Source organism: Erythrolamprus reginae, chromosome 7 (assembly GCF_031021105.1).
Source record: "Erythrolamprus reginae isolate rEryReg1 chromosome 7, rEryReg1.hap1, whole genome shotgun sequence".
Taxonomy (NCBI): Eukaryota; Metazoa; Chordata; class Lepidosauria; order Squamata; family Dipsadidae; genus Erythrolamprus; species Erythrolamprus reginae.
This window is the reverse complement of record NC_091956.1, coordinates 45,849,204-45,859,368: the sequence shown is the minus strand read 5'-3', so window position 1 is coordinate 45,859,368 and position 10,165 is coordinate 45,849,204.

Below are 10,165 nucleotides of genomic sequence, written 5' to 3'. Positions count from 1 at the left end.
AGATTAAGTTGATCCTGAAATTAAGTTTCTGTTTGTATGCCCATATCTTCTAAAGCTAGACACATTGTTGTAACAATGAACAGAATTTTTTCTCAGTTTCCACAAAGCTCAAATAAGCAACATGGGCTCATCCACTGCCTTGTTGTAATCTACTAAAATTTGATTTTTTAAAAACTCTCTTCTGCATTTCCCAAACTGGCTTTTTACATGCATATTTTGACAAGTATAAGTGTTGACTTTGCAGTCTTCGGAGAGGGGCGGCATACAAATCTAATAAATTGAATTGAATTGAATTCAGATTAAAATACTTGTTTTTAAAAATTACCATGCAACACGAAGAGTGATAATTCTATTTTTGTTTTTGTTTGTTTGTTTGAGAAAGAGCAAGGGCTAATCTAGCTTGGCGTCATGGAAATGTTTCTGAATTCATTGGATCTTGGCCCACATTTCCTACTGATTTAGTTTTCTGCTAAGTCTATTCATCAACTATTTAATATATAAGACGAAATCACATGCTAGCCACTGCCTGTTACAAAGAAATGAACATTGTTCTTTCCTGCGCTGTGTTTATCTTCCAAGCACAGAATACTGAAGGGAGACGGCTTTTCTCTTCCTTTAAAATCACTCAGGAAAATGAAGTAACTTGTATTTCACAAACAGGAAATTTACTTATCTTAATTGAATCTCCTGAGTATTTGGGTGTAAATGTCATCTGGACATGCAGATTAAAGGAATTCCAGAGGGATAGTTATTTCAATGAGTTGCAACTAACTTTCTTTAAATCTCGTGCCATTTAAAAAGACATTAGGCCTATTTAGTGAAATTAAACCCATCAATTGAACTGAGCTCTGTTGATTGACTTCCTACATAAGAACAACCTTTGGCAGATACACTATAGCATAAATATTACTATAAAAATATCAAAATATGTACTGTTAAAGTAAATAGCATATAGTTTACCCTTGCATGAAAAGAAAAGGTCAGCATAAAAGTGCCAGTATAATATTGTTTTTATCGTTGTTGTGAGCCGCCCCGAGTCTTCGGAGAGGGGCAGCATACAAATCTAATAAATTATTATTATTAAATTATTATTAAATATATGTCAGTCTTTAATGCCAATATCTCTTTTCCTTTCTAAGCATACTTCCTGCTACATCCTGCTAAAGACCAGCAGAGAGATAACCTGTCCTTTGTGGCCAGCTGATTCCCAGGCACAGACTACAGAGGATGCCAGATCATTGTCCTTGTCCGATTAGTACTTATAAGAAAAAAATAAAATTGATGATTTTTTTCTCTCACAAGAACTGTATTGAACTGGCTAGATCAGATGTCTCCAACCTTGGCAACTTTAAGACTTGTGGGCTTCAACTCCCAGAATTCCTCAGATAGCAAAGACCCCTGGTCTAGATGATAACCTCTACTATAAAGTGGTATTGTGACACACATCTGAACATGAACATAATAATTAAATAAGTACAAACAAACAGGAACATAATGTTCTAGCACAGCTTTTGTGAATACTAGATATTGGTTTGATCATTTTATTTTTTTTTATTTTACTGCTTTATTTTTATTCTGTGGGTGCTTTATTAAACATCTTCCTAATTATGGCACAATGTAATCCAGTAAACAAATAATCAGTATCTATAATGAGTATGCATGGCCTTCTATGAGCAAAAAAGACATGGGAGTAGGCCATTTTCAGGGAACTAGAACTCACTGCTTGAAAGCGATTCCTTGTTCCAGTTGGGGCTGGGTCCTGAAGGGATGGCTTTTTCGGCCCCAGGAGTATCCTCAGGAGGGAACAGCTCCATTGTTTGAAAAGCCCAACGCCCTGGTTCAGAGGGTTTTCCAGGTCTTCTCCTTGCCATTGCGTGAGGTTTGGCTCTTGGGGGGGGGGGGGGGGCTGGTGCCAGGCACTCAGACGCTCTGTGCCCTTGTTTACCACACTGGTAGCAATTTATTCCCCTCATGGCCTCTGAACGAGAAGGCCCCAGCTGGCGAAGGAAAGGGCGGCATCCTGGAGGTTTGTTAGAGGCCCGGCTGGGGGGCGGTTTCTTTTCAGTAAAAACCACCTCATCCAAAGTAATTGCCGTGGCATACCAGTTATGAATGGCCCAAGGGATTCCCCGGATTTCACATGCCCTTCTTAATTCTGGGTCAAGAGCATTTTTAAAAATATGGATCAATAATCTTTCAGGCCAGTCCCTTAATTTACCTGCAGCTCTTCTGAATTCCCACACCAATTCCTTCACTGGTCGGCCTGCTTGTTTTAGCAAACCAATCTGTTTTTCTGCATCTACCTAGCTTGCAACATCTTGAAATCTCAATCTCATTAACTCAACAAACCCCACTACATCGTTTAGCTCAGGAGCGGCTTCATCAAACAGTTCAGCTATAAACTCAGCTGCTTCCCCTTCATTTAAAGCCTCAGAAATGGCCTCAATTAGCTTGCGATCTGTTGGAAAGAAATGGCCATGTTGCCTTACAAATGTTCCAACTCTGTAGAGAAAGTAATTAAGTTTCTTCGGATCCCCATCATATTTTGCCTGGAAGGAAGATGGGCCAGGCAATCCAGGGGCGGATGCAGCAGGCAATGTGGCAGGCAAAGGGGTGTTAAACAATGGATGCACCCTCCTCACTGGTATACACACACACACCGTTGAGAAGGGGGCTCCTGTCTCAGTCTCATTCTGCTGGCAGGGGGAGGCACAGGGGGAGGAGGCACAGGGGCAGGAAAAGAAACAGCAGTCATTTCACAGTTTCACTCAAAGGACTTGGCTGCTGGAATTCCTGAGCAGGGGGGAGGTAAGGGTGCATCCTATCCCCGGAATATACACAGTCCCAAGCGTCTTCATCTCAGGGTGTTCCCCAGGCTCTTGTCTCCCCTGCTTGGGGTCTCCCCCATCGGATCTGGGTGCCAGCCTGGGCTCAGAAAGAAGGGTCACCCAGGTAGTTTTCAATCCTGCTGCAGCACCTTTAGGGGTTTCATTTGCAGCCATGTGGAAAGAAAGGATTTCTTCACTTTGCTGGGTTTCCTTCCCTAACCCAGCATTAAAATCCCCTGGGGCTTTCAAGACCCATCCGCAGATCTGGGGGCTGTTTAGGGTTGTTCCACTTACAGTCAGACGTCCTAAATAGTCAGGGAGATCTGCCAAGGACTGGCTCCTGGACACCGATTGCAGGCTCCCAAATTCAGGCTGGTCAACAAATTGGCTTTTCAGTGATCTCCAGTCTGCAGGGGGCAACTGGCCGGCACAGAATTGTGTCTCAATTCTCTTGGTCAGAGTGTCCTGGCCTCCCACGGCTCCAAGAAGAGACAAATCCTGAGGGCGGGTTGTTTCATCAGCCCATCCCATGCCTTCATCTCTTTTTGCTCCATCTGGAGGAGGGGTTCTGGAAATTCCAAGACCCCTTTCCTTAGGGTGTTCAGTTAACCCCTTCTTTTGCATTTATCTTGAGTTTACTCCTCTGCCAGTAGCTGGTAGTGGAGGGAGGGAAGCTCAGGCCCCTGAAGAAGATGAGGACCAGAATTTAATGTCAGCATTCCAAATAGCATCTGAGAAATAAACCAAGTCCCAGTCCAATTCTCTCAATCAGAGCTCGATGTATTAACAGAACCATGTTGGCTACGCCATCTTCATTCCGATTCTGATTAGTTTCCAGAATCCCACCTAGGTAAAGGTTCATCTTACATTCCCCCCACCCACAAGTTCATCACGAGAGCCAGTCTGTGTGCAGGGGCTTATCAACTTCCTCTTCTCTTCACTTGAGGTAGAACAAAAGGTGACCTTGGCTTGGAGAAAGGAATCTTTGGTTGTGTCTGGTAACTTTCCCCTCTGACTACTCACTACCCCTCCCATCCCCCCTTGTGTTGTGTCAGGCTGAACTCTCTAACTCCACATGAAGATTTCGGCCTGACACTGTAAAGGTAATGTTTTCTCCTGCTAATTTAACTTAGAAACATAGAAACATAGAAGTCTGACGGCAGAAAAAGACCTCATGGTCCATCTAGTCTGCCCTTATACTATTTTCTGTATTTTATCTTAGGATGGATATATGTTTATCCCAGGCATGTTTAAATTCAGTTACTGTGGATTTATCTACCACGTCTGCTGGAAGTTTGTTCCAAGGATCTACTACTCTTTCAGTAAAATAATATTTTCTCATGTTGCTTTTGATCTTTCCCCCAACTACCTTCAGATTGTGTCCCCTTGTTCTTGTGTTCACTTTCCTATTAAAAACACTTCCCTCCTGGACCTTATTTAACCCTTTAACATATTTAAATGTTTCGATCATGTCCCCCCTTTTCCTTCTGTCCTCCAGACTATACAGATTGAGTTCATTAAGTCTTTCCTGATACATTTTATGCTTAAGACCTTCCACCATTCTTGTAGCCCGTCTTTGGACCCGTTCAATTTTGTCAATATCTTTTTGTAGGTGAGGTTTCCAGAACTGAACACAGTATTCCAAATGTGGTCTCACCAGCGCTCTATATAAGGGGATCACAATCTCCCGCTTCCTTCTTGTTATACCTCTAGCTATGCAGCCAAGCATCCTACTTGCTTTTCCTACTGCCCAACCACACTGCTCACCCATTTTGAGGCTGTCAGAAATCACTACCCCTAAATCCTTTTCTTCTGAAGTATTTGCTAACACAGAACTGCCAATACAATACTCAGATTGAGGATTCCTTTTCCCCAAGTGCATTATTTTACATTTGGAAACATTAAACTGCAGTTTCCATTGCTTTGACCATTTATCTAGTAAAGCTAAATCATTTACCATATTACAGACGCTTCCAGGAATATCAACCCTATTGCACACTTTAGAGTAATCGGCAAATAGGCAAACCTTCCCTACCAAACCTTCTCCTATGTCACTCACAAACATATTAAAAAGAATAGGACCCAGAACAGACCCTTGTGGCACACCGCTTGTAACCTGACTCTGCTCAGAATACTCGCCGTTAACAATAATTCTCTGATGTCTATGCTTCAGCCAGCTGCAAATCCATTGAACTATCCAGGGATTAAGTCCAATCTTCACTAATTTATCTATCAGCTCTTTATGTGGAACTGTATCAAAGGCTTTGCTGAAGTCCAGGTAGGCAATATCCACGGCACCACCTTCATCCAACACCTTTGTGATATAGTCAAAGAAATCAATGAGATTAGTCTGACATGATTTGCCTTCAGTAAAGCCATGCTGATTTGGGTCCAACAAGTTATTGTTTTTTAGGTGCTGATTTATCCTCTTTTTGAGTAGAGTCTCCACATTTTAACTACCACTGATGTCAAGCTAACTGGCCTGTAGTTACCAGCTTCTTCTCTACTGCCCTTCTTGTGGATAGGCACAACACTGGCCATTCTCCAATCCTCAGGAACTTCTCCTGTTAACAAGGATTGGTTAAACAAATCAGTCAGGGGGGTAGCAATGACAGATCTGAGTTCTTTAAGAACTCTGGGGTGGATGCCATCTGGACCCATTGCCTTATTTATCTTTAATCGTTCAAGTTCTTCTAAGACATCGGCTTCTAAGATCACTGGAGCTGAATCCGTACAGCTGGAAGCAATGCTATATCCCTCTATAGTATTATTTTGTAAGGTGTCTTTTGAGAAAACTGAACAGAAGTAGCTATTGAAATGGTCAGCAATCTCCTTATTCCCATTAATGCATGTATTATTCCCTGTACTAAGCTTCGTGATGCTGCAGTTTTTCTTCTTCTTATCACTAATATATCTGAAGAAGGTTTTATCCCCCTTCTTTACAGATTTGGCAATTTCTTCCTCTTTTGAGGCTTTAGCAGCATATATTATCTGTTTCGCCTCCTTCTGTCTCATTTTATACACCTCCCTATCAGCTATACTTCCAGAATCTTTATACCTCCTATAGGAAGCCTTTTTTTCATTGACTATAGCCCTTACATCATTGCTAAACCATAGCGGTTTCTTCTTCCTTTTACCTTTAGTTATTTGTCCTACATACAGTCCAGTGGCTTTTAAGATGGCCTTTTTTAATACAGTCGACTGGGTGCTCACTCCTGCCATTTTATCCCTCCCCTTTAATTTGTTATCTAAATATTCCCCCATTGCATTAAAATTTGTTTTTCTGAAATCCAATACTTTGGTTGCATTATAGGATTGCTCACAATGAGTTTTTACATCAAACCACAAACATAGATGGTCACTGCAACCTAAATTTTCTCCCACCTTGACCTCTGAAACTCAATTCCCATTCGTAAAAACTAAATCTAGAATATTCTCCCCTCTAGTTGGTGTCTTAACCAGCTGTGCCAGAGCTGCTCCTGTAAAGGCCTCTACTATATTCTTACTTTTGCATGTAAGGGCACTGGGGATATTCCAGTCAACATCAGGCATGTTGAAATCACCCATAACCAAAATATCTCCCTTTACTGCCATTTGGGTAATTTCATCCACCATCTTGTTGTCATATTCCTCAGATTGCCCTGCAGGCCTATAGATCACCCCAATTCTAATGACAGAACCTTCTTTATTTTGCATGCAAATCCAGAGAGTCTCCAGATCTTGACATGTATTTTGAATTAGTGTTGTTTTTAGACTTTCTTTAACATAAATGGCTACTCCACCTCCCCTTCTCTCTATTCTATCCTTCCTATACAGTGTATATCCTGGTATGGATAATTCCCATTCATTAGAATCCTTAAACCATGTCTCAGTTATGGCAACCAGATCCAAATTATCTCTAGATATTATGGCCATTAACTCACGGAGCTTGTTGCTCAAGCTTCTAGCATTCGTGCACATTACCCGAGGAACATTATTTTCATTATTAGTTTGCCCCTTATCATCAACAACTACATCTATTTTATTTGCAGCTCCCTTTTCATAAGCTTCCAAAAACTGATTTATCCTCATTGGTCGGGGACAGAAATCACCCACATCAGTTACATCTCTGTCCCCTTTACCTAGTTTAAATGCCTGTCCAAAAAAGTTCTGAATTCCTCACCGAGCACCTGGGTATCTCTGTATGATGGATGCAAACCATCCCTTTTAAACAACTCCCTATTAGACCACCTACTGACATCATGACTTACATAGCCAAAACCTTCAGCTTTACACCACTGCCTTAACCATACATTAAACTCTCTGGTACACGTTGTTTTATCCTCTTGGCCACAAACCGGTAACACCTCTGAGAAAGTCACTTTTTTTTAATTAAATTTTTCCACAACAAACAAACAAACAACAACAACAACAACAAAAAACTTAAAGAAAAAGTGCCCAACACCAATAACCCCTCCACCATTAGGGGGTTCAGTTATTTACAGTAAATTTCAATTTCTTCCTTGGCTCCGGTTTACATTCCTTTACATACAAAGAGTGATTGAAGTTTATTTTTCACATTGTCGTCAAATATTCTACGTAAAATATAATCTTTCACCTTATTCCATCGTGCCATCAGCTTCTCCGATTTATTTTCATCACAGTTAATTATTCTTGATTCCGTAATTTCAAAGTGAATGTGGTCCACCATGTACCAGTACCAATTTTGGATTGTCCATTTATTGCTGTCCTTCCACCCTAATACCACTACTGCTTGTGCACTTTCCAAGGCTGCTGTTTTGATTTCTCTAAATTCTCGTAATTCCCCATGTTTAACTAGTATTGCTAATTCTTTCGTGATTATCCAATTAATGTTTAACATATTGTTAATTTCATTCTGTACTTCCTTCCAAAAATTTTGAACTTCAGCACATTCCCAGAGCATGTGCATAAAAACTCCTTTTATTTGGCAACCATGCCAACAGTTTCCTTTTCCTTTCCTCTGTAAGTGTGCTAGTTTTACTGGCGTGAAGTACCATTTGTGTAAGATTTTCCTTCTCATTTCTCTAATTCTTGTGTTCTTTATCTTATATATATTTTCTACTACTTCTTCCATCTCATTTTCATTGATCTGTAATTCGTTTTGCCAGTATCTTGTTAGGCCTTTAATCACTTCCTCTTCCACTTGTAATAACATACTATAAATCTTACTAGCCTGTCCTTTTGAATCATTACTCTTTTCTTTCAGTATTTTCTCTAGACAGTTTTCTTCTCTTAAAAATGCTTCTTTAATCTCCGTTTTATTCAAATATTTGCATATTGCATTAATCTGCAACCATTTTTGTTGGCCCAACCACCATTCGAGGCGAGTTCTGTTAACTCTTCCGTCTGTTTCATATAATTGTTCTATTCTCATTATGCCTTTATCGTTTAATTCCTTTATAACCCTATCTAGGTTAATGTCATTATTTATATTCAAAACATGCAACGTTGATAATTTTGAGTTCCTATTTTCTAATTTCCCTTGCTATTTTGACCAAATATCTACAGCTGCTTTCAAAGGATCGGCTAATCTATTGATTTCAATTTTGCTCCATTTTTTAAATAAAATCTCTTTGTTTTTAACATTGTTAATCTCCTTTTCAAGTTTCACCTACTTCTTTTCTGTCAATAATTGTAATTCCATTAATCTTTCTATTTGAAATGCCTCTCTATATAATTCTAAATTTGGGTACCCCCATCCTCCATCTTTTTCTCTGGCAATCAGCCATCGTTTCCTTGTTCTAGGTTTTTTATTTCCTTCAATCCAATAATTTATTTTAGTGTCCCATTCCCTTAGTTTTATTCCTGGGAAGGTACCTGGTAAAACTTGGAATAAATACATAATTTTTGGAATAATCATCATTTTAAGAGCTCTTAATTTGGCCATTTTTCTCAAACTTTTATCTTTCCACTTTTTAATTTGCTTTTGCATTTTTTTCCATATTAAGTTATAATTTGCGTCAGCAATTTTATTTGGGTTTTTAAATAACCAAATTCCTAAGTATTTCATTTTTTTACATCCTAATTTTTTAGTATCTCGATTTGCTCTTTGGAACCTATATTCAAACAGAATATTTCTGATTTCTCAATATTAATTGAGAGACCTGATTGGTCTTTAAATTCCTGAAGTACCACCATTAATTTTTGCATCATTTCAATGGGGGGGTTCAGACAGTATTATGGCATCATCTGCAAAGAGATTTAATTTCAATTCGAGTTTCCCAATTCGGTAACTCTTCCAATCCCTATCATCTCTAATTTTATTTGCTAGAACCTCAATTGCCATTGCAAACAAAGTGGGGGAGAGTGGACACCCCTGCTTAGTTCCATTTTGGATATTAATTTTCTCTGTTCTATTTCCATTTACCCTAATATAGGCCATATTATCCTTATAAATTTCTTTTATAATTTGACAGAAGTTTTCTCCCATATTTAATTCCTTACAAAGTTGAAACAGGTAATTATGATTAACTTTGTCGAATGCTTTGTACACATCTAATTTCAGAACACATAATTTCTTTTTGGTAGTGGTAGCATGGTGTAACACATTAACAACATTTCTAATTGGTTCGTGAATCTTTCTTCCTTTAACAAATTCATATTGGTCTTCACCAATTATTTTTGGTAAGATACTCTCTATCCTATTTGCTATAATTTTCATAAATATTTTATAGTCCTGGTTTAATAAACTGATGGGGCGATAGGATCCCGGATCTAACAAATCACGATCTGGTTTTGGAATAGTGATAATCTCGGATGTCTTCCATGACTGTGGAATGTTGAAGGTTTGAAGTATGTTATTAAATAGTTTCCCCAAATGAGGTAATAATTGAGTCCCAGAAGTCTTATAATATTCCCCCGTAAATCCGTCTGGGCCTGGAGCTTTGGCAGGTTTCAGTCCATTAACAACTTTAATAATTTCATCATTTGTTATTGTCCCGTTTAGCATTTGTTTATCTTCATCAGTTAGTTTCTCCTTAGTCTTTATCTTTTGCAAAATAATCTCATCTTTTTTATATAACTCTTCATAAAACTCTTTCATTATTTTTTGCAATTCATCATTACTACGTTTTGTAACACCTTTCTTGTCCCTTAAAGCAACTATACAAGATTTTTCTTTTCTTTTTTTTAAATAATTTGCCATTTGTTTCATTGATTTATTGCCCCATCCCAAAATTTTCTGCTTTACAATCAATCTCATATTATTCCATATTTGTTGATCCATAAGTCTCAATTGTTTTTTTTAATTTTTAGTAAATTGTTCCACTCCCCATTTCTTGTACTTTTCAATCTTTCTTGAGTTAATTCAATATCTT